The following is a 26586-nucleotide window of genomic DNA, read 5'->3' on the forward strand; positions in this document are numbered from 1 at the left end:
GAAAAGGCATTGTAGCAAACCAAAAAAGAAATTTTAAGCGCAGCAGAGTAACCAGCTCACATACCTGTTAGCTCAGGTGAGTTTAAAAGGCTGCTGTTGATAACAAGGGCATTTGCTAAATAGATGGTGTGTGTGCAACAATATACTGAAAGGTCAATTATATTGTGCAGCTTATCTCACCACCTGTAGTTATTTAGGTGAAAGCTCCAAAATGCTTGCCTAATATGTCTGTTTATCCAAAAGGAAGTATAGAGGGAGAGCTAGATAGATAGCATTGCATTACATTACATTACATGGCAATGCAATGCACAGTTGCTGAAGTTGAACCAAAATGAGCTTGTCATCTGGCTTCTGCAACTTTTAACATGAAAAATCCAATGAGGAGAAGAAAAGCAAAGCCAAAGAGTCCATCCCAAAATCCGACAAACAAGCAAAATGAACAAAAAGCATTGAATTCAATTCTTTCTGATTTTAGAAACTGCATTAAAGAAGGGGTGCACCGGTCCTGGAGATACTGCAATACCAGGTCAATGCGTGGAGTGGACAGAGCAAGCTCTTTTTCCATCTCCCTGTTCTAAAAATCCATTTAATATATGGTCCCCAGATAGGGGACGTATCAGATATTAAACTGATAAGAACAGATACTACACTTGATCTTAGCCAAAAGGCCGAGAAGCGATAACCAGAATTGGTTTCCGACTACGGTGCCACCCAAGGATTCTGAAAAGTCCATTTGTGGAGATGGCCACCTGGACTCCCGTTAAGAAGACATGCTGTCAACCTCTAGATCCCTCACATGCCTGCACTTTTCGGCTTGCTGCTGCTGCAATCCACGCGTTTTAGATCTGCATAACTCCACCTCTTTTAGCACAGTACCCTCAACCCCCGGCTGCTCCCACCCGCCTCAACACCGTTGGAAGGGAGGAGAACCAATTAAGGCGGGGGGGGGGGGGGTGGAACGAGCAGCTGTCTACCCTTAGCAGGAGGGTTGCTGATTAATTACCTCTCCTGCTGCTGCTGCTGCTGGCTGTCCAGCAGCAGACTGAAGGTGGCTGCTGCTGTGCGCAGGTATATAAAGGCTCAGAGCATATTATGACACGCGCAGCCAGCGTTCCATTGCCACATTCCGTCTACTGCAGGCGGGATACCTGGATGGCTGAATGTCACTGAGAAGCTCACAGAGACCGCCATAAGCAACAGTTTAAAAGAATGCCACAGACTAATCAACCAAACTTTTTGGGTTGGTTTCTCTTTTATAGTCTGCAGGCATTAAATGAAAGAAGTCAGTGTTCCAGCAGAGGGAGACAACGTTTCAGAAAAGGCATTGTAGCAAACCAAAAAAGAAATTTTAAGCGCAGCAGAGTAACCAGCTCACATACCTGTTAGCTCAGGTGAGTTTAAAAGGCTGCTGTTGATAACAAGGGCATTTGCTAAATAGATGGTGTGTGTGCAACAATATACTGAAAGGTCAATTATATTGTGCAGCTTATCTCACCACCTGTAGTTATTTAGGTGAAAGCTCCAAAATGCTTGCCTAATATGTCTGTTTATCCAAAAGGAAGTATAGAGGGAGAGCTAGATAGATAGCATTGCATTACATTACATTACATGGCAATGCAATGCACAGTTGCTGAAGTTGAACCAAAATGAGCTTGTCATCTGGCTTCTGCAACTTTTAACATGAAAAATCCAATGAGGAGAAGAAAAGCAAAGCCAAAGAGTCCATCCCAAAATCCGACAAACAAGCAAAATGAACGAAAAGCATTGAATTCAATTCTTTCTGATTTTAGAAACTGCATTAAAGAAGGGGTGCACCGGTCCTGGAGATACTGCAATACCAGGTCAATGCGTGGAGTGGACAGAGCAAGCTCTTTTTCCATCTCCCTGTTCTAAAAATCCATTTAATATATGGTCCCCAGATAGGGGACGTATCAGATATTAAACTGATAAGAACAGATACTACACTTGATCTTAGCCAAAAGGCCGAGAAGCGATAACCAGAATTGGTTTCCGACTACGGTGCCACCCAAGGATTCTGAAAAGTCCATTTGTGGAGATGGCCACCTGGACTCCCGTTAAGAAGACATGCTGTCAACCTCTAGATCCCTCACATGCCTGCACTTTTCGGCTTGCTGCTGCTGCAATCCACGCGTTTTAGATCTGCATAACTCCACCTCTTTTAGCACAGTACCCTCAACCCCCGGCTGCTCCCACCCGCCTCAACACCGTTGGAAGGGAGGAGAACCAATTAAGGCGGGGGGGGGGGGGGGTGGAACGAGCAGCTGTCTACCCTTAGCAGGAGGGTTGCTGATTAATTACCTCTCCTGCTGCTGCTGCTGCTGGCTGTCCAGCAGCAGACTGAAGGTGGCTGCTGCTGTGCGCAGGTATATAAAGGCTCAGAGCATATTATGACACGCGCAGCCAGCGTTCCATTGCCACATTCCGTCTACTGCAGGCGGGATACCTGGATGGCTGAATGTCACTGAGAAGCTCACAGAGACCGCCATAAGCAACAGTTTAAAAGAATGCCACAGACTAATCAACCAAACTTTTTGGGTTGGTTTCTCTTTTATAGTCTGCAGGCATTAAATGAAAGAAGTCAGTGTTCCAGCAGAGGGAGACAACGTTTCAGAAAAGGCATTGTAGCAAACCAAAACAGAAATTTTAAGCGCAGCAGAGTAACCAGCTCACATACCTGTTAGCTCAGGTGAGTTTAAAAGGCTGCTGTTGATAACAAGGGCATTTGCTAAATAGATGGTGTGTGTGCAACAATATACTGAAAGGTCAATTATATTGTGCAGCTTATCTCACCACCTGTAGTTATTTAGGTGAAAGCTCCAAAATGCTTGCCTAATATGTCTGTTTATCCAAAAGGAAGTATAGAGGGAGAGCTAGATAGATAGCATTGCATTACATTACATTACATGGCAATGCAATGCACAGTTGCTGAAGTTGAACCAAAATGAGCTTGTCATCTGGCTTCTGCAACTTTTAACATGAAAAATCCAATGAGGAGAAGAAAAGCAAAGCCAAAGAGTCCATCCCAAAATCCGACAAACAAGCAAAATGAACGAAAAGCATTGAATTCAATTCTTTCTGATTTTAGAAACTGCATTAAAGAAGGGGTGCACCGGTCCTGGAGATACTGCAATACCAGGTCAATGCGTGGAGTGGACAGAGCAAGCTCTTTTTCCATCTCCCTGTTCTAAAAATCCATTTAATATATGGTCCCCAGATAGGGGACGTTTCAGATATTAAACTGATAAGAACAGATACTACACTTGATCTTAGCCAAAAGGCCGAGAAGCGATAACCAGAATTGGTTTCCGACTACGGTGCCACCCAAGGATTCTGAAAAGTCCATTTGTGGAGATGGCCACCTGGACTCCCGTTAAGAAGACATGCTGTCAACCTCTAGATCCCTCACATGCCTGCACTTTTCGGCTTGCTGCTGCTGCAATCCACGCGTTTTAGATCTGCATAACTCCACCTCTTTTAGCACAGTACCCTCAACCCCCGGCTGTTCCCACCCGCCTCAACACCGTTGGAAGGGAGGAGAACCAATTAAGGCGGGGGGGGGGGGTGGAACGAGCAGCTGTCTACCCTTAGCAGGAGGGTTGCTGATTAATTACCTCTCCTGCTGCTGCTGCTGCTGGCTGTCCAGCAGCAGACTGAAGGTGGCTGCTGCTGTGCGCAGGTATATAAAGGCTCAGAGCCTATTATGACACGCGCAGCCAGCGTTCCATTGCCACATTCCGTCTACTGCAGGCGGGATACCTGGATGGCTGAATGTCACTGAGAAGCTCACAGAGACCGCCATAAGCAACAGTTTAAAAGAATGCCACAGACTAATCAACCAAACTTTTTGGGTTGGGTTCTCTTTTATAGTCTGCAGGCATTAAATGAAAGAAGTCAGTGTTCCAGCAGAGGGAGACAACGTTTCAGAAAAGGCATTGTAGCAAACCAAAAAAGAAATTTTAAGCGCAGAAGAGTAACCAGCTCACATACCTGTTAGCTCAGGTGAGTTTAAAAGGCTGCTGTTGATAACAAGGGCATTTGCTAAATAGATGGTGTGTGTGCAACAATATACTGAAAGGTCAATTATATTGTGCAGCTTATCTCACCACCTGTAGTTATTTAGGTGAAAGCTCCAAAATGCTTGCCTAATATGTCTGTTTATCCAAAAGGAAGTATAGAGGGAGAGCTAGATAGATAGCATTGCATTACATTACATTACATGGCAATGCAATGCACAGTTGCTGAAGTTGAACCAAAATGAGCTTGTCATCTGGCTTCTGCAACTTTTAACATGAAAAATCCAATGAGGAGAAGAAAAGCAAAGCCAAAGAGTCCATCCCAAAATCCGACAAACAAGCAAAATGAACAAAAAGCATTGAATTCAATTCTTTCTGATTTTAGAAACTGCATTAAAGAAGGGGTGCACCGGTCCTGGAGATACTGCAATACCAGGTCAATGCGTGGAGTGGACAGAGCAAGCTCTTTTTCCATCTCCCTGTTCTAAAAATCCATTTAATATATGGTCCCCAGATAGGGGACGTATCAGATATTAAACTGATAAGAACAGATACTACACTTGATCTTAGCCAAAAGGCCGAGAAGCGATAACCAGAATTGGTTTCCGACTACGGTGCCACCCAAGGATTCTGAAAAGTCCATTTGTGGAGATGGCCACCTGGACTCCCGTTAAGAAGACATGCTGTCAACCTCTAGATCCCTCACATGCCTGCACTTTTCGGCTTGCTGCTGCTGCAATCCACGCGTTTTAGATCTGCATAACTCCACCTCTTTTAGCACAGTACCCTCAACCCCCGGCTGTTCCCACCCGCCTCAACACCGTTGGAAGGGAGGAGAACCAATTAAGGCGGGGGGGGGGGTGGAACGAGCAGCTGTCTACCCTTAGCAGGAGGGTTGCTGATTAATTACCTCTCCTGCTGCTGCTGCTGCTGGCTGTCCAGCAGCAGACTGAAGGTGGCTGCTGCTGTGCGCAGGTATATAAAGGCTCAGAGCCTATTATGACACGCGCAGCCAGCGTTCCATTGCCACATTCCGTCTACTGCAGGCGGGATACCTGGATGGCTGAATGTCACTGAGAAGCTCACAGAGACCGCCATAAGCAACAGTTTAAAAGAATGCCACAGACTAATCAACCAAACTTTTTGGGTTGGTTTCTCTTTTATAGTCTGCAGGCATTAAATGAAAGAAGTCAGTGTTCCAGCAGAGGGAGACAACGTTTCAGAAAAGGCATTGTAGCAAACCAAAAAAGAAATTTTAAGCGCAGCAGAGTAACCAGCTCACATACCTGTTAGCTCAGGTGAGTTTAAAAGGCTGCTGTTGATAACAAGGGCATTTGCTAAATAGATGGTGTGTGTGCAACAATATACTGAAAGGTCAATTATATTGTGCAGCTTATCTCACCACCTGTAGTTATTTAGGTGAAAGCTCCAAAATGCTTGCCTAATATGTCTGTTTATCCAAAAGGAAGTATAGAGGGAGAGCTAGATAGATAGCATTGCATTACATTACATTACATGGCAATGCAATGCACAGTTGCTGAAGTTGAACCAAAATGAGCTTGTCATCTGGCTTCTGCAACTTTTAACATGAAAAATCCAATGAGAAGAAGAAAAGCAAAGCCAAAGAGTCCATCCCAAAATCCGACAAACAAGCAAAATGAACAAAAAGCATTGAATTCAATTCTTTCTGATTTTAGAAACTGCATTAAAGAAGGGGTGCACCGGTCCTGGAGATACTGCAATACAGGTCAATGCGTGGAGTGGACAGAGCAAGCTCTTTTTCCATCTCCCTGTTCAAAAAATCCATTTAATATATGGTCCCCAGATAGGGGACGTATCAGATATTAAACTGATAAGAACAGATACTACACTTGATCTTAGCCAAAAGGCCGAGAAGCGATAACCAGAATTGGTTTCCGACTACGGTGCCACCCAAGGATTCTGAAAAGTCCATTTGTGGAGATGGCCACCTTGACTCCCGTTAAGAAGACATGCTGTCAACCTCTAGATCCCTCACATGCCTGCACTTTTCGGCTTGCTGCTGCTGCAATCCACGCGTTTTAGATCTGCATAACTCCACCTCTTTTAGCACAGTACCCTCAACCCCCGGCTGTTCCCACCCGCCTCAACACCGTTGGAAGGGAGGAGAACTAATTAAGGCGGGGGGGGGGTGGAACGAGCAGCTGTCTACCCTTAGCAGGAGGGTTGCTGATTAATTACCTCTCCTGCTGCTGCTGCTGCTGGCTGTCCAGCAGCAGACTGAAGGTGGCTGCTGCTGTGCGCAGGTATATAAAGGCTCAGAGCCTATTATGACCCGTGCAGCCATCGTTCCATTGCCACATTCCGTCTACTGCATGCGGGATACCTGGATGGCTGAATGTCACTGAGAAGCTCACAGAGACCGCCATAAGCAACAGTTTAAAAGAATGCCACAGACTAATCAACCAAACTTTTTGGGTTGGTTTCTCTTTTATAGTCCGCAGGCATTAAATGAAAGAAGTCAGTGTTCCAGCAGAGGGAGACAACGTTTCAGAAAAGGCATTGTAGCAAACCAAAAAAGAAATTTTAAGCGCAGCAGAGTAACCAGCTCACATACCTGTTAGCTCAGGTGAGTTTAAAAGGCTGCTGTTGATAACAAGGGCATTTGCTAAATAGATGGTGTGTGTGCAACAATATACTGAAAGGTCAATTATATTGTGCAGCTTATCTCACCACCTGTAGTTATTTAGGTGAAAGCTCCAAAATGCTTGCCTAATATGTCTGTTTATCCAAAAGGAAGTATAGAGGGAGAGCTAGATAGATAGCATTGCATTACATTACATTACATGGCAATGCAATGCACAGTTGCTGAAGTTGAACCAAAATGAGCTTGTCATCTGGCTTCTGCAACTTTTAACATGAAAAATCCAATGAGGAGAAGAAAAGCAAAGCCAAAGAGTCCATCACAAAATCCGACAAACAAGCAAAATGAACAAAAAGCATTGAATTCAATTCTTTCTGATTTTAGAAACTGCATTTAAGAAGGGGTGCACCGGTCCTGGAGATACTGCAATACAGGTCAATGCGTGGAGTGGACAGAGCAAGCTCTTTTTCCATCTCCCTGTTCTAAAAATCCATTTAATATATGGTCCCCAGATAGGGGACGTATCAGATATTAAACTGATAAGAACAGATACTACACTTGATCTTAGCCAAAAGGCCGAGAAGCGATAACCAGAATTGGTTTCCGACTACGGTGCCACCCAAGGATTCTGAAAAGTCCATTTGTGGAGATGGCCACCTGGACTCCCGTTAAGAAGACATGCTGTCAACCTCTAGATCACTCACATGCCTGCACTTTTTGGCTTGCTGCTGCTGCAATCCACGCGTTTTAGATCTGCATAACTCCACCTCTTTTAGCACAGTACCCTCAACCCCCGGCTGTTCCCACCCGCCTCAACACCGTTGGAAGGGAGGAGAACCAATTAAGGCGGGGGGGGGTGGAACGAGCAGCTGTCTACCCTTAGCAGGAGGGTTGCTGATTAATTACCTCTCCTGCTGCTGCTGCTGCTGGCTGTCCAGCAGCAGACTGAAGGTGGCTGCTGCTGTGCGCAGGTATATAAAGGCTCAGAGCCTATTATGACACGCGCAGCCAGCGTTCCATTGCCACATTCCGTCTACTGCAGACGGGATACCTGGATGGCTGAATGTCACTGAGAAGCTCACAGAGACCGCCATAAGCAACAGTTTAAAAGAATGCCACAGACTAATCAACCAAACTTTTTGGGTTGGTTTCTCTTTTATAGTCTGCAGGCATTAAATGAAAGAAGTCAGTGTTCCAGCAGAGGGAGACAACGTTTCAGAAAAGGCATTGTAGCAAACCAAAAAAGAAATTTTAAGCGCAGCAGAGTAACCAGCTCACATACCTGTTAGCTCAGGTGAGTTTAAAAGGCTGCTGTTGATAACAAGGGCATTTGCTAAATAGATGGTGTGTGTGCAACAATATACTGAAAGGTCAATTATATTGTGCAGCTTATCTCACCACCTGTAGTTATTTAGGTGAAAGCTCCAAAATGCTTGCCTAATATGTCTGTTTATCCAAAAGGAAGTATAGAGGGAGAGCTAGATAGATAGCATTGCATTACATTACATTACATGGCAATGCAATGCACAGTTGCTGAAGTTGAACCAAAATGAGCTTGTCATCTGGCTTCTGCAACTTTTAACATGAAAAATCCAATGAGGAGAAGAAAAGCAAAGCCAAAGAGTCCATCCCAAAATCCGACAAACAAGCAAAATGAACAAAAAGCATTGAATTCAATTCTTTCTGATTTTAGAAACTGCATTAAAGAAGGGGTGCACCGGTCCTGGAGATACTGCAATACCAGGTCAATGCGTGGAGTGGACAGAGCAAGCTCTTTTTCCATCTCCCTGTTCTAAAAATCCATTTAATATATGGTCCCCAGATAGGGGACGTATCAGATATTAAACTGATAAGAACAGATACTACACTTGATCTTAGCCAAAAGGCCGAGAAGCGATAACCAGAATTGGTTTCCGACTACGGTGCCACCCAAGGATTCTGAAAAGTCCATTTGTGGAGATGGCCACCTGGACTCCCGTTAAGAAGACATGTTGTCAACCTCTAGATCCCTCACATGCCTGCACTTTTCGGCTTGCTGCTGCTGCAATCCACGCGTTTTAGATCTGGATAACTCCACCTCTTTTAGCACAGTACCCTCAACCCCCGGCTGTTCCCACCCGCCTCAACACCGTTGGAAGGGAGGAGAACCAATTAAGGCGGGGGGGGGGGTGGAACGAGCAGCTGTCTACCCTTAGCAGGAGGGTTGCTGATTAATTACCTCTCCTGCTGCTGCTGCTGCTGGCTGTCCAGCAGCAGACTGAAGGTGGCTGCTGCTGTGCGCAGGTATATAAAGGCTCAGAGCCTATTATGACACGCGCAGCCAGCGTTCCATTGCCACATTCCGTCTACTGCAGGCGGGATACCTGGATGGCTGAATGTCACTGAGAAGCTCACAGAGACCGCCATAAGCAACAGTTTAAAAGAATGCCACAGACTAATCAACCAAACTTTTTGGGTTGGTTTCTCTTTTATAGTCTGCAGGCATTAAATGAAAGAAGTCAGTGTTCCAGCAGAGGGAGACAACGTTTCAGAAAAGGCATTGTAGCAAACCAAAAAAGAAATTTTAAGCGCAGCAGAGTAACCAGCTCACATACCTGTTAGCTCAGGTGAGTTTAAAAGGCTGCTGTTGATAACAAGGGCATTTGCTAAATAGATGGTGTGTGTGCAACAATATACTGAAAGGTCAATTATATTGTGCAGCTTATCTCACCACCTGTAGTTATTTAGGTGAAAGCTCCAAAATGCTTGCCTAATATGTCTGTTTATCCAAAAGGAAGTATAGAGGGAGAGCTAGATAGATAGCATTGCATTACATTACATTACATGGCAATGCAATGCACAGTTGCTGAAGTTGAACCAAAATGAGCTTGTCATCTGGCTTCTGCAACTTTTAACATGAAAAATCCAATGAGGAGAAGAAAAGCAAAGCCAAAGAGTCCATCCCAAAATCCGACAAACAAGCAAAATGAACAAAAAGCATTGAATTCAATTCTTTCTGATTTTAGAAACTGCATTAAAGAAGGGGTGCACCGGTCCTGGAGATACTGCAATACCAGGTCAATGCGTGGAGTGGACAGAGCAAGCTCTTTTTCCATCTCCCTGTTCTAAAAATCCATTTAATATATGGTCCCCAGATAGGGGACGTATCAGATATTAAACTGATAAGAACAGATACTACACTTGATCTTAGCCAAAAGGCCGAGAAGCGATAACCAGAATTGGTTTCCGACTACGGTGCCACCCAAGGATTCTGAAAAGTCCATTTGTGGAGATGGCCACCTGGACTCCCGTTAAGAAGACATGCTGTCAACCTCTAGATCCCTCACATGCCTGCACTTTTCGGCTTGCTGCTGCTGCAATCCACGCGTTTTAGATCTGCATAACTCCACCTCTTTTAGCACAGTACCCTCAACCCCCGGCTGTTCCCACCCGCCTCAACACCGTTGGAAGGGAGGAGAACCAATTAAGGCGGGGGGGGGGTGGAACGAGCAGCTGTCTACCCTTAGCAGGAGGGTTGCTGATTAATTACCTCTCCTGCTGCTGCTGCTGCTGGCTGTCCAGCAGCAGACTGAAGGTGGCTGCTGCTGTGCGCAGGTATATAAAGGCTCAGAGCCTATTATGACACGCGCAGCCCGCGTTCCATTGCCACATTCCGTCTACTGCAGGCGGGATACCTGGATGGCTGAATGTCACTGAGAAGCTCACAGAGACCTCCATAAGCAACAGTTTAAAAGAATGCCACAGACTAATCAACCAAACTTTTTGGGTTGGTTTCTCTTTTATAGTCTGCAGGCATTAAATGAAAGAAGTCAGTGTTCCAGCAGAGGGAGACAACGTTTCAGAAAAGGCATTGTAGCAAACCAAAAAAGAAATTTTAAGCGCAGCAGAGTAACCAGCTCACATACCTGTTAGCTCAGGTGAGTTTAAAAGGCTGCTGTTGATAACAAGGGCATTTGCTAAATAGATGGTGTGTGTGCAACAATATACTGAAAGGTCAATTATATTGTGCAGCTTATCTCACCACCTGTAGTTATTTAGGTGAAAGCTCCAAAATGCTTGCCTAATGTGTCTGTTTATCCAAAAGGAAGTATAGAGGGAGAGCTAGATAGATAGCATTGCATTACATTACATTACATGGCAATGCAATGCACAGTTGCTGAAGTTGAACCAAAATGAGCTTGTCATCTGGCTTCTGCAACTTTTAACATGAAAAATCCAATGAGGAGAAGAAAAGCAAAGCCAAAGAGTCCATCCCAAAATCCGACAAACAAGCAAAATGAACAAAAAGCATTGAATTCAATTCTTTCTGATTTTAGAAACTGCATTAAAGAAGGGGTGCACCGGTCCTGGAGATACTGCAATACCAGGTCAATGCGTGGAGTGGACAGAGCAAGCTCTTTTTCCATCTCCCTGTTCTAAAAATCCATTTAATATATGGTCCCCAGATAGGGGACGTATCAGATATTAAACTGATAAGAACAGATACTACACTTGATCTTAGCCAAAAGGCCGAGAAGCGATAACCAGAATTGGTTTCCGACTACGGTGCCACCCAAGGATTCTGAAAAGTCCATTTGTGGAGATGGCCACCTGGACTCCCGTTAAGAAGACATGCTGTCAACCTCTAGATCCCTCACATGCCTGCACTTTTCGGCTTGCTGCTGCTGCAATCCACGCGTTTTAGATCTGCATAACTCCACCTCTTTTAGCACAGTACCCTCAACCCCCGGCTGTTCCCACCCGCCTCAACACCGTTGGAAGGGAGGAGAACCAATTAAGGCGGGGGGGGGGGTGGAACGAGCAGCTGTCTACCCTTAGCAGGAGGGTTGCTGATTAATTACCTCTCCTGCTGCTGCTGCTGCTGGCTGTCCAGCAGCAGACTGAAGGTGGCTGCTGCTGTGCGCAGGTATATAAAGGCTCAGAGCCTATTATGACACGCGCAGCCAGCGTTCCATTGCCACATTCCGTCTACTGCAGGCGGGATACCTGGATGGCTGAATGTCACTGAGAAGCTCACAGAGACCGCCATAAGCAACAGTTTAAAAGAATGCCACAGACTAATCAACCAAACTTTTTGGGTTGGTTTCTCTTTTATAGTCTGCAGGCATTAAATGAAAGAAGTCAGTGTTCCAGCAGAGGGAGACAACGTTTCAGAAAAGGCATTGTAGCAAACCAAAAAAGAAATTTTAAGCGCAGCAGAGTAACCAGCTCACATACCTGTTAGCTCAGGTGAGTTTAAAAGGCTGCTGTTGATAACAAGGGCATTTGCTAAATAGATGGTGTGTGTGCAACAATATACTGAAAGGTCAATTATATTGTGCAGCTTATCTCACCACCTGTAGTTATTTAGGTGAAAGCTCCAAAATGCTTGCCTAATATGTCTGTTTATCCAAAAGGAAGTATAGAGGGAGAGCTAGATAGATAGCATTGCATTACATTACATTACATGGCAATGCAATGCACAGTTGCTGAAGTTGAACCAAAATGAGCTTGTCATCTGGCTTCTGCAACTTTTAACATGAAAAATCCAATGAGGAGAAGAAAAGCAAAGCCAAAGAGTCCATCCCAAAATCCGACAAACAAGCAAAATGAACAAAAAGCATTGAATTCAATTCTTTCTGATTTTAGAAACTGCATTAAAGAAGGGGTGCACCGGTCCTGGAGATACTGCAATACCAGGTCAATGCGTGGAGTGGACAGAGCAAGCTCTTTTTCCATCTCCCTGTTCTAAAAATCCATTTAATATATGGTCCCCAGATAGGGGACGTATCAGATATTAAACTGATAAGAACAGATACTACACTTGATCTTAGCCAAAAGGCCGAGAAGCGATAACCAGAATTGGTTTCCGACTACGGTGCCACCCAAGGATTCTGAAAAGTCCATTTGTGGAGATGGCCACCTGGACTCCCGTTAAGAAGACATGCTGTCAACCTCTAGATCCCTCACATGCCTGCACTTTTCGGCTTGCTGCTGCTGCAATCCACGCGTTTTAGATCTGCATAACTCCACCTCTTTTAGCACAGTACCCTCAACCCCCGGCTGTTCCCACCCGCCTCAACACCGTTGGAAGGGAGGAGAACCAATTAAGGCGGGGGGGGGGGGGGTGGAACGAGCAGCTGTCTACCCTTAGCAGGAGGGTTGCTGATTAATTACCTCTCCTGCTGCTGCTGCTGCTGGCTGTCCAGCAGCAGACTGAAGGTGGCTGCTGCTGTGCGCAGGTATATAAAGGCTCAGAGCCTATTATGACACGCGCAGCCAGCGTTCCATTGCTACATTCCGTCTACTGCAGGCGGGATACCTGGATGGCTGAATGTCACTGAGAAGCTCACAGAGACCGCCATAAGCAACAGTTTAAAAGAATGCCACAGACTAATCAACCAAACTTTTTGGGTTGGTTTCTCTTTTATAGTCTGCAGGCATTAAATGAAAGAAGTCAGTGTTCCAGCAGAGGGAGACAACGTTTCAGAAAAGGCATTGTAGCAAACCAAAAAATAAATTTTAAGCGCAGCAGAGTAACCAGCTCACATACCTGTTAGCTCAGGTGAGTTTAAAAGGCTGCTGTTGATAACAAGGGCATTTGCTAAATAGATGGTGTGTGTGCAACAATATACTGAAAGGTCAATTATATTGTGCAGCTTATCTCACCACCTGTAGTTATTTAGGTGAAAGCTCCAAAATGCTTGCCTAATATGTCTGTTTATCCAAAAGGAAGTATAGAGGGAGAGCTAGATAGATAGCATTGCATTACATTACATTACATGGCAATGCAATGCACAGTTGCTGAAGTTGAACCAAAATGAGCTTGTCATCTGGCTTCTGCAACTTTTAACATGAAAAATCCAATGAGGAGAAGAAAAGCAAAGCCAAAGAGTCCATCCCAAAATCCGACAAACAAGCAAAATGAACAAAAAGCATTGAATTCAATTCTTTCTGATTTTAGAAACTGCATTAAAGAAGGGGTGCACCGGTCCTGGAGATACTGCAATACCAGGTCAATGCGTGGAGTGGACAGAGCAAGCTCTTTTTCCATCTCCCTGTTCTAAAAATCCATTTAATATATGGTCCCCAGATAGGGGACGTATCAGATATTAAACTGATAAGAACAGATACTACACTTGATCTTAGCCAAAAGGCCGAGAAGCGATAACCAGAATTGGTTTCCGACTACGGTGCCACCCAAGGATTCTGAAAAGTCCATTTGTGGAGATGGCCACCTGGACTCCCGTTAAGAAGACATGCTGTCAACCTCTAGATCCCTCACATGCCTGCACTTTTCGGCTTGCTGCTGCTGCAATCCACGCGTTTTAGATCTGCATAACTCCACCTCTTTTAGCACAGTACCCTCAACCCCCGGCTGTTCCCACCCGCCTCAACACCGTTGGAAGGGAGGAGAACCAATTAAGGCGGGGGGGGGGGGGGTGGAACGAGCAGCTGTCTACCCTTAGCAGGAGGGTTGATGATTAATTACCTCTCCTGCTGCTGCTGCTGCTGGCTGTCCAGCAGCAGACTGAAGGTGGCTGCTGCTGTGCGCAGGTATATAAAGGCTCAGAGCCTATTATGACACGCGCAGCCAGCGTTCCATTGCCACATTCCGTCTACTGCAGGCGGGATACCTGGATGGCTGAATGTCACTGAGAAGCTCACAGAGACCGCCATAAGCAACAGTTTAAAAGAATGCCACAGACTAATCAACCAAACTTTTTGGGTTGGTTTCTCTTTTATAGTCTGCAGGCATTAAATGAAAGAAGTCAGTGTTCCAGCAGAGGGAGACAACGTTTCAGAAAAGGCATTGTAGCAAACCAAAAAAGAAATTTTAAGCGCAGCAGAGTAACCAGCTCACATACCTGTTAGCTCAGGTGAGTTTAAAAGGCTGCTGTTGATAACAAGGGCATTTGCTAAATAGATGGTGTGTGTGCAACAATATACTGAAAGGTCAATTATATTGTGCAGCTTATCTCACCACCTGTAGTTATTTAGGTGAAAGCTCCAAAATGCTTGCCTAATATGTCTGTTTATCCAAAAGGAAGTATAGAGGGAGAGCTAGATAGATAGCATTGCATTACATTACATTACATGGCAATGCAATGCACAGTTGCTGAAGTTGAACCAAAATGAGCTTGTCATCTGGCTTCTGCAACTTTTAACATGAAAAATCCAATGAGGAGAAGAAAAGCAAAGCCAAAGAGTCCATCCCAAAATCCGACAAACAAGCAAAATGAACAAAAAGCATTGAATTCAATTCTTTTTGATTTTAGAAACTGCATTAAAGAAGGGGTGCACCGGTCCTGGAGATACTGCAATACCAGGTCAATGCGTGGAGTGGACAGAGCAAGCTCTTTTTCCATCTCCCTGTTCTAAAAATCCATTTAATATATGGTCCCCAGATAGGGGACGTATCAGATATTAAACTGATAAGAACAGATACTACACTTGATCTTAGCCAAAAGGCCGAGAAGCGATAACCAGAATTGGTTTCCGACTACGGTGCCACCCAAGGATTCTGAAAAGTCCATTTGTGGTGATGGCCACCTGGACTCCCGTTAAGAAGACATGCTGTCAACCTCTAGATCCCTCACATGCCTGCACTTTTCGGCTTGCTGCTGCTGCAATCCACGCGTTTTAGATCTGCATAACTCCACCTCTTTTAGCACAGTACCCTCAACCCCCGGCTGTTCCCACCCGCCTCAACACCGTTGGAAGGGAGGAGAACCAATTAAGGCGGGGGGGGTGGAACGAGCAGCTGTCTACCCTTAGCAGGAGGGTTGCTGATTAATTACCTCTCCTGCTGCTGCTGCTGCTGGCTGTCCAGCAGCAGACTGAAGGTGGCTGCTGCTGTGCGCAGGTATATAAAGGCTCAGAGCCTATTATGACACGCGCAGCCAGCGTTCCATTGCCACATTCCGTCTACTGCAGGCGGGATACCTGGATGGCTGAATGTCACTGAGAAGCTCACAGAGACCGCCATAAGCAACAGTTTAAAAGAATGCCACAGACTAATCAACCAAACTTTTTGGGTTGGTTTCTCTTTTATAGTCTGCAGGCATTAAATGAAAGAAGTCAGTGTTCCAGCAGAGGGAGACAACGTTTCAGAAAAGGCATTGTAGCAAACCAAAAAAGAAATTTTAAGCGCAGCAGAGTAACCAGCTCACATACCTGTTAGCTCAGGTGAGTTTAAAAGGCTGCTGTTGATAACAAGGGCATTTGCTAAATAGATGGTGTGTGTGCAACAATATACTGAAAGGTCAATTATATTGTGCAGCTTATCTCACCACCTGTAGTTATTTAGGTGAAAGCTCCAAAATGCTTGCCTAATATGTCTGTTTATCCAAAAGGAAGTATAGAGGGAGAGCTAGATAGATAGCATTGCATTACATTACATTACATGGCAATGCAATGCACAGTTGCTGAAGTTGAACCAAAATGAGCTTGTCATCTGGCTTCTGCAACTTTTAACATGAAAAATCCAATGAGGAGAAGAAAAGCAAAGCCAAAGAGTCCATCCCAAAATCCGACAAACAAGCAAAATGAACAAAAAGCATTGAATTCAATTCTTTCTGATTTTAGAAACTGCATTAAAGAAGGGGTGCACCGGTCCTGGAGATACTGCAATACCAGGTCAATGCGTGGAGTGGACAGAGCAAGCTCTTTTTCCATCTCCCTGTTCTAAAAATCCATTTAATATATGGTCCCCAGATAGGGGACGTATCAGATATTAAACTGATAAGAACAGATACTACACTTGATCTTAGCCAAAAGGCCGAGAAGCGATAACCAGAATTGGTTTCCGACTACGGTGCCACCCAAGGATTCTGAAAAGTCCATTTGTGGAGATGGCCACCTGGACTCCCGTTAAGAAGACATGCTGTCAACCTCTAGATCCCTCACATGCCTGCACTTTTCGGCTTGCTGCTGCTGCAATCCACGCGTTTTAGATCTGCATAACTCCACCTCTTTTAGCACAGTACCCTCAACCCCCGGCTGTTCCCACCCGCCTCAACACCGTTGGAAGGGAGGAGAACCAATTAAGGCGGGGGGGGGTGGAACGAGCAGCTGTCTACCCTTAGCAGGAGGGTTGCTGATTAATTACCTCTCCTGCTGCTGCTGCTGCTGGCTGTCCAGCAGCAGACTGAAGGTGGCTGCTGCTGTGCGCAGGTATATAAAGGCTCAGAGCCTATCATGACACGCGCAGCCAGCGTTCCATTGCCACATTCCGTCTACTGCAGGCGGGATACCTGGATGGCTGAATGTCACTGAGAAGCTCACAGAGACCGCCATAAGCAACAGTTTAAAAGAATGCCACAGACTAATCAACCAAACTTTTTGGGTTGGTTTCTCTTTTATAGTCTGCAGGCATTAAATGAAAGAAGTCAGTGTTCCAGCAGAGGGAGACAACGTTTCAGAAAAGGCATTGTAGCAAACCAAAAAAGAAATTTTAAGCGCAGCAGAGTAACCAGCTCACATACCTGTTAGCTCAGGTGAGTTTAAAAGGCTGCTGTTGATAACAAGGGCATTTGCTAAATAGATGGTGTGTGTGCAACAATATACTGAAAGGTCAATTATATTGTGCAGCTTATCTCACCACCTGTAGTTATTTAGGTGAAAGCTCCAAAGTGCTTGCCTAATATGTCTGTTTATCCAAAAGGAAGTATAGAGGGAGAGCTAGATAGATAGCATTGCATTACATTACATTACATGGCAATGCAATGCACAGTTGCTGAAGTTGAACCAAAATGAGCTTGTCATCTGGCTTCTGCAACTTTTAACATGAAAAATCCAATGAGGAGAAGAAAAGCAAAGCCAAAGAGTCCATCCCAAAATCCGACAAACAAGCAAAATGAACAAAAAGCATTGAATTCAATTCTTTCTGATTTTAGAAACTGCATTAAAGAAGGGGTGCACCGGTCCTGGAGATACTGCAATACCAGGTCAATGCGTGGAGTGGACAGAGCAAGCTCTTTTTCCATCTCCCTGTTCTAAAAATCCATTTAATATATGGTCCCCAGATAGGGGACGTATCAGATATTAAACTGATAAGAACAGATACTACACTTGATCTTAGCCAAAAGGCCGAGAAGCGATAACCAGAATTGGTTTCCGACTACGGTGCCACCCAAGGATTCTGAAAAGTCCATTTGTGGAGATGGCCACCTGGACTCCCGTTAAGAAGACATGCTGTCAACCTCTAGATCCCTCACATGCCTGCACTTTTCGGCTTGCTGCTGCTGCAATCCACGCGTTTTAGATCTGCATAACTCCACCTCTTTTAGCACAGTACCCTCAACCCCCGGCTGTTCCCACCCGCCTCAACACCGTTGGAAGGGAGGAGAACCAATTAAGGCGGGGGGGGGGTGGAACGAGCAGCTGTCTACCCTTAGCAGGAGGGTTGCTGATTAATTACCTCTCCTGCTGCTGCTGCTGGCTGTCCAGCAGCAGACTGAAGGTGGCTGCTGCTGTGCGCAGGTATATAAAGGCTCAGAGCCTATTATGACACGCGCAGCCAGCGTTCCATTGCCACATTCCGTCTACTGCAGGCGGGATACCTGGATGGCTGAATGTCACTGAGAAGCTCACAGAGACCGCCATAAGCAACAGTTTAAAAGAATGCCACAGACTAATCAACCAAACTTTTTGGGTTGGTTTCTCTTTTATAGTCTGCAGGCATTAAATGAAAGAAGTCAGTGTTCCAGCAGAGGGAGACAACGTTTCAGAAAAGGCATTGTAGCAAACCAAAAAAGAAATTTTAAGCGCAGCAGAGTAACCAGCTCACATACCTGTTAGCTCAGGTGAGTTTAAAAGGCTGCTGTTGATAACAAGGGCATTTGCTAAATAGATGGTGTGTGTGCAACAATATACTGAAAGGTCAATTATATTGTGCAGCTTATCTCACCACCTGTAGTTATTTAGGTGAAAGCTCCAAAATGCTTGCCTAATATGTCTGTTTATCCAAAAGGAAGTATAGAGGGAGAGCTAGATAGATAGCATTGCATTACATTACATTACATGGCAATGCAATGCACAGTTGCTGAAGTTGAACCAAAATGAGCTTGTCATCTGGCTTCTGCAACTTTTAACATGAAAAATCCAATGAGGAGAAGAAAAGCAAAGCCAAAGAGTCCATCCCAAAATCCGACAAACAAGCAAAATGAACAAAAAGCATTGAATTCAATTCTTTCTGATTTTAGAAACTGCATTAAAGAAGGGGTGCACCGGTCCTGGAGATACTGCAATACCAGGTCAATGCGTGGAGTGGACAGAGCAAGCTCTTTTTCCATCTCCCTGTTCTAAAAATCCATTTAATATATGGTCCCCAGATAGGGGACGTATCAGATATTAAACTGATAAGAACAGATACTACACTTGATCTTAGCCAAAAGGCCGAGAAGCGATAACCAGAATTGGTTTCCGACTACGGTGCCACCCAAGGATTCTGAAAAGTCCATTTGTGGAGATGGCCACCTGGACTCCCGTTAAGAAGACATGCTGTCAACCTCTAGATCCCTCACATGCCTGCACTTTTCGGCTTGCTGCTGCTGCAATCCACGCGTTTTAGATCTGCATAACTCCACCTCTTTTAGCACAGTACCCTCAACCCCCGGCTGTTCCCACCCGCCTCAACACCGTTGGAGGGGAGGAGAACCAATTAAGGCGGGGGGGGGGTGGAACGAGCAGCTGTCTACCCTTAGCAGGAGGGTTGCTGATTAATTACCTCTCCTGCTGCTGCTGCTGCTGGCTGTCCAGCAGCAGACTGAAGGTGGCTGCTGCTGTGCGCAGGTATATAAAGGCTCAGAGCCTATTATGACACGCGCAGCCAGCGTTCCATTGCCACATTCCGTCTACTGCAGGCGGGATACCTGGATGGCTGAATGTCACTGAGAAGCTCACAGAGACCGCCATAAGCAACAGTTTAAAAGAATGCCACAGACTAATCAACCAAACTTTTTGGGTTGGTTTCTCTTTTATAGTCTGCAGGCATTAAATGAAAGAAGTCAGTGTTCCAGCAGAGGGAGACAACGTTTCAGAAAAGGCATTGTAGCAAACCAAAAAAGAAATTTTAAGCGCAGCAGAGTAACCAGCTCACATACCTGTTAGCTCAGGTGAGTTTAAAAGGCTGCTGTTGATAACAAGGGCATTTGCTAAATAGATGGTGTGTGTGCAACAATATACTGAAAGGTCAATTATATTGTGCAGCTTATCTCACCACCTGTAGTTATTTAGGTGAAAGCTCCAAAATGCTTGCCTAATATGTCTGTTTATCCAAAAGGAAGTATAGAGGGAGAGCTAGATAGATAGCATTGCATTACATTACATTACATGGCAATGCAATGCACAGTTGCTGAAGTTGAACCAAAATGAGCTTGTCATCTGGCTTCTGCAACTTTTAACATGAAAAATCCAATGAGGAGAAGAAAAGCAAAGCCAAAGAGTCCATCCCAAAATCCGACAAACAAGCAAAATGAACAAAAAGCATTGAATTCAATTCTTTCTGATTTTAGAAACTGCATTAAAGAAGGGGTGCACCGGTCCTGGAGATACTGCAATACCAGGTCAATGCGTGGAGTGGACAGAGCAAGCTCTTTTTCCATCTCCCTGTTCTAAAAATCCATTTAATATATGGTCCCCAGATAGGGGACGTATCAGATATTAAACTGATAAGAACAGATACTACACTTGATCTTAGCCAAAAGGCCGAGAAGCGATAACCAGAATTGGTTTCCGACTACGGTGCCACCCAAGGATTCTGAAAAGTCCATTTGTGGAGATGGCCACCTGGACTCCCGTTAAGAAGACATGCTGTCAACCTCTAGATCCCTCACATGCCTGCACTTTTCGGCTTGCTGCTGCTGCAATCCACGCGTTTTAGATCTGCATAACTCCACCTCTTTTAGCACAGTACCCTCAACCCCCGGCTGTTCCCACCCGCCTCAACACCGTTGGAAGGGAGGAGAACCAATTAAGGCGGGGGGGGGGGGGTGGAACGAGCAGCTGTCTACCCTTAGCAGGAGGGTTGCTGATTAATTACCTCTCCTGCTGCTGCTGCTGCTGGCTGTCCAGCAGCAGACTGAAGGTGGCTGCTGCTGTGCGCAGGTATATAAAGGCTCAGAGCCTATTATGACACGCGCAGCCAGCGTTCCATTGCCACATTCCGTCTACTGCAGGCGGGATACCTGGATGGCTGAATGTCACTGAGAAGCTCACAGAGACCGCCATAAGCAACAGTTTAAAAGAATGCCACAGACTAATCAACCAAACTTTTTGGGTTGGTTTCTCTTTTATAGTCTGCAGGCATTAAATGAAAGAAGTCAGTGTTCCAGCAGAGGGAGACAACGTTTCAGAAAAGGCATTGTAGCAAACCAAAAAAGAAATTTTAAGCGCAGCAGAGTAACCAGCTCACATACCTGTTAGCTCAGGTGAGTTTAAAAGGCTGCTGTTGATAACAAGGGCATTTGCTAAATAGATGGTGTGTGTGCAACAATATACTGAAAGGTCAATTATATTGTGCAGCTTATCTCACCACCTGTAGTTATTTAGGTGAAAGCTCCAAAATGCTTGCCTAATATGTCTGTTTATCCAAAAGGAAGTATAGAGGGAGAGCTAGATAGATAGCATTGCATTACATTACATTACATGGCAATGCAATGCACAGTTGCTGAAGTTGAACCAAAATGAGCTTGTCATCTGGCTTCTGCAACTTTTAACATGAAAAATCCAATGAGGAGAAGAAAAGCAAAGCCAAAGAGTCCATCCCAAAATCCGACAAACAAGCAAAATGAACAAAAAGCATTGAATTCAATTCTTTCTGATTTTAGAAACTGCATTAAAGAAGGGGTGCACCGGTCCTGGAGATACTGCAATACCAGGTCAATGCGTGGAGTGGACAGAGCAAGCTCTTTTTCCATCTCCCTGTTCTAAAAATCCATTTAATATATGGTCCCCAGATAGGGGACGTATCAGATATTAAACTGATAAGAACAGATACTACACTTGATCTTAGCCAAAAGGCCGAGAAGCGATAACCAGAATTGGTTTCCGACTACGGTGCCACCCAAGGATTCTGAAAAGTCCATTTGTGGAGATGGCCACCTGGACTCCCGTTAAGAAGACATGCTGTCAACCTCTAGATCCCTCACATGCCTGCACTTTTCGGCTTGCTTCTGCTGCAATCCACGCGTTTTAGATCTGCATAACTCCACCTCTTTTAGCACAGTACCCTCAACCCCCGGCTGTTCCCACCCGCCTCAACACCGTTGGAAGGGAGGAGAACCAATTAAGGCGGGGGGGGGGTGGAACGAGCAGCTGTCTACCCTTAGCAGGAGGGTTGCTGATTAATTACCTCTCCTGCTGCTGCTGCTGCTGGCTGTCCAGCAGCAGACTGAAGGTGGCTGCTGCTGTGCGCAGGTATATAAAGGCTCAGAGCCTATTATGACACGCGCAGCCAGCGTTCCATTGCCACATTCCGTCTACTGCAGGCGGGATACCTGGATGGCTGAATGTCACTGAGAAGCTCACAGAGACCGCCATAAGCAACAGTTTAAAAGAATGCCACAGACTAATCAACCAAACTTTTTGGGTTGGTTTCTCTTTTATAGTCTGCAGGCATTAAATGAAAGAAGTCAGTGTTCCAGCAGAGGGAGACAACGTTTCAGAAAAGGCATTGTAGCAAACCAAAAAAGAAATTTTAAGCGCAGCAGAGTAACCAGCTCACATACCTGTTAGCTCAGGTGAGTTTAAAAGGCGGCTGTTGATAACAAGGGCATTTGCTAAATAGATGGTGTGTGTGCAACAATATACTGAAAGGTCAATTATATTGTGCAGCTTATCTCACCACCTGTAGTTATTTAGGTGAAAGCTCCAAAATGCTTGCCTAATATGTCTGTTTATCCAAAAGGAAGTATAGAGGGAGAGCTAGATAGATAGCATTGCATTACATTACATTACATGGCAATGCAATGCACAGTTGCTGAAGTTGAACCAAAATGAGCTTGTCATCTGGCTTCTGCAACTTTTAACATGAAAAATCCAATGAGGAGAAGAAAAGCAAAGCCAAAGAGTCCATCCCAAAATCCGACAAACAAGCAAAATGAACAAAAAGCATTGAATTCAATTCTTTCTGATTTTAGAAACTGCATTAAAGAAGGGGTGCACCGGTCCTGGAGATACTGCAATACCAGGTCAATGCGTGGAGTGGACAGAGCAAGCTCTTTTTCCATCTCCCTGTTCTAAAAATCCATTTAATATATGGTCCCCAGATAGGGGACGTATCAGATATTAAACTGATAAGAACAGATACTACACTTGATCTTAGCCAAAAGGCCGAGAAGCGATAACCAGAATTGGTTTCCGACTACGGTGCCACCCAAGGATTCTGAAAAGTCCATTTGTGGAGATGGCCACCTGGACTCCCGTTAAGAAGACATGCTGTCAACCTCTAGATCCCTCACATGCCTGCACTTTTCGGCTTGCTGCTGCTGCAATCCACGCGTTTTAGATCTGCATAACTCCACCTCTTTTAGCACAGTACCCTCAACCCCCGGCTGTTCCCACCCGCCTCAACACCGTTGGAAGGGAGGAGAACCAATTAAGGCGGGGGGGGGGTGGAACGAGCAGCTGTCTACCCTTAGCAGGAGGGTTGCTGATTAATTACCTCTCCTGCTGCTGCTGCTGCTGGCTGTCCAGCAGCAGACTGAAGGTGGCTGCTGCTGTGCGCAGGTATATAAAGGCTCAGAGCCTATTATGACACGCGCAGCCAGCGTTCCATTGCCACATTCCGTCTACTGCAGGCGGGATACCTGGATGGCTGAATGTCACTGAGAAGCTCACAGAGACCGCCATAAGCAACAGTTTAAAAGAATGCCACAGACTAATCAACCAAACTTTTTGGGTTGGTTTCTCTTTTATAGTCTGCAGGCATTAAATGAAAGAAGTCAGTGTTCCAGCAGAGGGAGACAACGTTTCAGAAAAGGCATTGTAGCAAACCAAAAAAGAAATTTTAAGCGCAGCAGAGTAACCAGCTCACATACCTGTTAGCTCAGGTGAGTTTAAAAGGCTGCTGTTGATAACAAGGGCATTTGCTAAATAGATGGTGTGTGTGCAACAATATACTGAAAGGTCAATTATATTGTGCAGCTTATCTCACCACCTGTAGTTATTTAGGTGAAAGCTCCAAAATGCTTGCCTAATATGTCTGTTTATCCAAAAGGAAGTATAGAGGGAGAGCTAGATAGATAGCATTGCATTACATTACATTACATGGCAATGCAATGCACAGTTGCTGAAGTTGAACCAAAATGAGCTTGTCATCTGGCTTCTGCAACTTTTAACATGAAAAATCCAATGAGGAGAAGAAAAGCAAAGCCAAAGAGTCCATCCCAAAATCCGACAAACAAGCAAAATGAACAAAAAGCATTGAATTCAATTCTTTCTGATTTTAGAAACTGCATTAAAGAAGGGGTGCACCGGTCCTGGAGATACTGCAATACCAGGTCAATGCGTGGAGTGGACAGAGCAAGCTCTTTTTCCATCTCCCTGTTCTAAAAATCCATTTAATATATGGTCCCCAGATAGGGGACGTATCAGATATTAAACTGATAAGAACAGATACTACACTTGATCTTAGCCAAAAGGCCGAGAAGCGATAACCAGAATTGGTTTCCGACTACGGTGCCACCCAAGGATTCTGAAAAGTCCATTTGTGGAGATGGCCACCTGGACTCCCGTTAAGAAGACATGCTGTCAACCTCTAGATCCCTCACATGCCTGCACTTTTCGGCTTGCTGCTGCTGCAATCCACGCGTTTTAGATCTGCATAACTCCACCTCTTTTAGCACAGTACCCTCAACCCCCGGCTGTTCCCACCCGCCTCAACACCGTTGGAAGGGAGGAGAACCAATTAAGGCGGGGGGGGGGGGGTGGAACGAGCAGCTGTCTACCCTTAGCAGGAGGGTTGCTGATTAATTACCTCTCCTGCTGCTGCTGCTGCTGGCTGTCCAGCAGCAGACTGAAGGTGGCTGCTGCTGTGCGCAGGTATATAAAGGCTCAGAGCCTATTATGACACGCGCAGCCAGCGTTCCATTGCCACATTCCGTCTACTGCAGGCGGGATACCTGGATGGCTGAATGTCACTGAGAAGCTCACAGAGACCGCCATAAGCAACAGTTTAAAAGAATGCCACAGACTAATCAACCAAACTTTTTGGGTTGGTTTCTCTTTTATAGTCTGCAGGCATTAAATGAAAGAAGTCAGTGTTCCAGCAGAGGGAGACAACGTTTCAGAAAAGGCATTGTAGCAAACCAAAAAAGAAATTTTAAGCGCAGCAGAGTAACCAGCTCACATACCTGTTAGCTCAGGTGAGTTTAAAAGGCTGCTGTTGATAACAAGGGCATTTGCTAAATAGATGGTGTGTGTGCAACAATATACTGAAAGGTCAATTATATTGTGCAGCTTATCTCACCACCTGTAGTTATTTAGGTGAAAGCTCCAAAATGCTTGCCTAATATGTCTGTTTATCCAAAAGGAAGTATAGAGGGAGAGCTAGATAGATAGCATTGCATTACATTACATTACATGGCAATGCAATGCACAGTTGCTGAAGTTGAACCAAAATGAGCTTGTCATCTGGCTTCTGCAACTTTTAACATGAAAAATCCAATGAGGAGAAGAAAAGCAAAGCCAAAGAGTCCATCCCAAAATCCGACAAACAAGCAAAATGAACAAAAAGCATTGAATTCAATTCTTTCTGATTTTAGAAACTGCATTAAAGAAGGGGTGCACCGGTCCTGGAGATACTGCAATACCAGGTCAATGCGTGGAGTGGACAGAGCAAGCTCTTTTTCCATCTCCCTGTTCTAAAAATCCATTTAATATATGGTCCCCAGATAGGGGACGTATCAGATATTAAACTGATAAGAACAGATACTACACTTGATCTTAGCCAAAAGGCCGAGAAGCGATAACCAGAATTGGTTTCCGACTACGGTGCCACCCAAGGATTCTGAAAAGTCCATTTGTGGAGATGGCCACCTGGACTCCCGTTAAGAAGACATGCTGTCAACCTCTAGATCCCTCACATGCCTGCACTTTTCGGCTTGCTGCTGCTGCAATCCACGCGTTTTATATCTGCATAACTCCACCTCTTTTAGCACAGTACCCTCAACCCCCGGCTGTTCCCACCCGCCTCAACACCGTTGGAAGGGAGGAGAACCAATTAAGGCGGGGGGGGGGGGGGGTGGAACGAGCAGCTGTCTACCCTTAGCAGGAGGGTTGCTGATTAATTACCTCTCCTGCTGCTGCTGCTGCTGGCTGTCCAGCAGCAGACTGAAGGTGGCTGCTGCTGTGCGCAGGTATATAAAGGCTCAGAGCCTATTATGACACGCGCAGCCAGCGTTCCATTGCCACATTCCGTCTACTGCAGGCGGGATACCTGGATGGCTGAATGTCACTGAGAAGCTCACAGAGACCGCCATAAGCAACAGTTTAAAAGAATGCCACAGACTAATCAACCAAACTTTTTGGGTTGGTTTCTCTTTTATAGTCTGCAGGCATTAAATGAAAGAAGTCAGTGTTCCAGCAGAGGGAGACAACGTTTCAGAAAAGGCATTGTAGCAAACCAAAAAAGAAATTTTAAGCGCAGCAGAGTAACCAGCTCACATACCTGTTAGCTCAGGTGAGTTTAAAAGGCTGCTGTTGATAACAAGGGCATTTGCTAAATAGATGGTGTGTGTGCAACAATATACTGAAAGGTCAATTATATTGTGCAGCTTATCTCACCACCTGTAGTTATTTAGGTGAAAGCTCCAAAATGCTTGCCTAATATGTCTGTTTATCCAAAAGGAAGTATAGAGGGAGAGCTAGATAGATAGCATTGCATTACATTACATTACATGGCAATGCAATGCACAGTTGCTGAAGTTGAACCAAAATGAGCTTGTC

At 45.1% G+C, this 26586-nt stretch overlaps 20 non-coding genes across 20 annotated transcripts; all 20 read right to left on the reverse strand.

Moving 5' to 3' along the window:
• Positions 1–489: 489 nt before the first annotated feature.
• Positions 490–680, reverse strand: LOC141209133 (U2 spliceosomal RNA). Its single transcript, XR_012279338.1, has one exon. It is a non-coding gene; the product is annotated as a U2 spliceosomal RNA (small nuclear RNA).
• A 1124-nt stretch (positions 681–1804) lies between these two features.
• On the reverse strand, positions 1805–1995 carry LOC141209144 (U2 spliceosomal RNA). The gene has a single exon (XR_012279349.1). It is a non-coding gene; the product is annotated as a U2 spliceosomal RNA (small nuclear RNA).
• Positions 1996–3120: 1125 nt separating this feature from the next.
• On the reverse strand, positions 3121–3311 carry LOC141210356 (U2 spliceosomal RNA). Its single transcript, XR_012280528.1, has one exon. It is a non-coding gene; the product is annotated as a U2 spliceosomal RNA (small nuclear RNA).
• A 1122-nt stretch (positions 3312–4433) lies between these two features.
• LOC141209156 (U2 spliceosomal RNA) lies at positions 4434–4624 on the reverse strand. Its single transcript, XR_012279360.1, has one exon. It is a non-coding gene; the product is annotated as a U2 spliceosomal RNA (small nuclear RNA).
• A 1121-nt stretch (positions 4625–5745) lies between these two features.
• Positions 5746–5935, reverse strand: LOC141210443 (U2 spliceosomal RNA). Its single transcript, XR_012280611.1, has one exon. It is a non-coding gene; the product is annotated as a U2 spliceosomal RNA (small nuclear RNA).
• Positions 5936–7055: 1120 nt separating this feature from the next.
• On the reverse strand, positions 7056–7245 carry LOC141210447 (U2 spliceosomal RNA). The gene has a single exon (XR_012280615.1). It is a non-coding gene; the product is annotated as a U2 spliceosomal RNA (small nuclear RNA).
• A 1119-nt stretch (positions 7246–8364) lies between these two features.
• On the reverse strand, positions 8365–8555 carry LOC141209167 (U2 spliceosomal RNA). The gene has a single exon (XR_012279372.1). It is a non-coding gene; the product is annotated as a U2 spliceosomal RNA (small nuclear RNA).
• Positions 8556–9676: 1121 nt separating this feature from the next.
• LOC141209179 (U2 spliceosomal RNA) lies at positions 9677–9867 on the reverse strand. The gene has a single exon (XR_012279383.1). It is a non-coding gene; the product is annotated as a U2 spliceosomal RNA (small nuclear RNA).
• Positions 9868–10987: 1120 nt separating this feature from the next.
• Positions 10988–11178, reverse strand: LOC141209190 (U2 spliceosomal RNA). Its single transcript, XR_012279394.1, has one exon. It is a non-coding gene; the product is annotated as a U2 spliceosomal RNA (small nuclear RNA).
• Positions 11179–12299: 1121 nt separating this feature from the next.
• LOC141209202 (U2 spliceosomal RNA) lies at positions 12300–12490 on the reverse strand. Its single transcript, XR_012279405.1, has one exon. It is a non-coding gene; the product is annotated as a U2 spliceosomal RNA (small nuclear RNA).
• A 1124-nt stretch (positions 12491–13614) lies between these two features.
• On the reverse strand, positions 13615–13805 carry LOC141209213 (U2 spliceosomal RNA). The gene has a single exon (XR_012279416.1). It is a non-coding gene; the product is annotated as a U2 spliceosomal RNA (small nuclear RNA).
• A 1124-nt stretch (positions 13806–14929) lies between these two features.
• Positions 14930–15120, reverse strand: LOC141209227 (U2 spliceosomal RNA). Its single transcript, XR_012279428.1, has one exon. It is a non-coding gene; the product is annotated as a U2 spliceosomal RNA (small nuclear RNA).
• Positions 15121–16238: 1118 nt separating this feature from the next.
• Positions 16239–16429, reverse strand: LOC141209239 (U2 spliceosomal RNA). Its single transcript, XR_012279439.1, has one exon. It is a non-coding gene; the product is annotated as a U2 spliceosomal RNA (small nuclear RNA).
• Positions 16430–17548: 1119 nt separating this feature from the next.
• LOC141209250 (U2 spliceosomal RNA) lies at positions 17549–17739 on the reverse strand. The gene has a single exon (XR_012279450.1). It is a non-coding gene; the product is annotated as a U2 spliceosomal RNA (small nuclear RNA).
• A 1117-nt stretch (positions 17740–18856) lies between these two features.
• On the reverse strand, positions 18857–19047 carry LOC141209261 (U2 spliceosomal RNA). Its single transcript, XR_012279461.1, has one exon. It is a non-coding gene; the product is annotated as a U2 spliceosomal RNA (small nuclear RNA).
• Positions 19048–20167: 1120 nt separating this feature from the next.
• Positions 20168–20358, reverse strand: LOC141209273 (U2 spliceosomal RNA). Its single transcript, XR_012279472.1, has one exon. It is a non-coding gene; the product is annotated as a U2 spliceosomal RNA (small nuclear RNA).
• A 1123-nt stretch (positions 20359–21481) lies between these two features.
• LOC141209284 (U2 spliceosomal RNA) lies at positions 21482–21672 on the reverse strand. The gene has a single exon (XR_012279483.1). It is a non-coding gene; the product is annotated as a U2 spliceosomal RNA (small nuclear RNA).
• Positions 21673–22792: 1120 nt separating this feature from the next.
• LOC141209296 (U2 spliceosomal RNA) lies at positions 22793–22983 on the reverse strand. The gene has a single exon (XR_012279494.1). It is a non-coding gene; the product is annotated as a U2 spliceosomal RNA (small nuclear RNA).
• A 1120-nt stretch (positions 22984–24103) lies between these two features.
• On the reverse strand, positions 24104–24294 carry LOC141209307 (U2 spliceosomal RNA). The gene has a single exon (XR_012279505.1). It is a non-coding gene; the product is annotated as a U2 spliceosomal RNA (small nuclear RNA).
• A 1123-nt stretch (positions 24295–25417) lies between these two features.
• Positions 25418–25608, reverse strand: LOC141209319 (U2 spliceosomal RNA). The gene has a single exon (XR_012279516.1). It is a non-coding gene; the product is annotated as a U2 spliceosomal RNA (small nuclear RNA).
• Positions 25609–26586: the final 978 nt, after the last annotated feature.

This window comes from Phyllobates terribilis, unplaced genomic scaffold (assembly GCF_046119375.1).
Source record: "Phyllobates terribilis strain yellow unplaced genomic scaffold, ASM4611937v1 Scaffold_169__1_contigs__length_4117513, whole genome shotgun sequence".
Lineage (NCBI taxonomy): Eukaryota > Metazoa > Chordata > Amphibia > Anura > Dendrobatidae > Phyllobates > Phyllobates terribilis.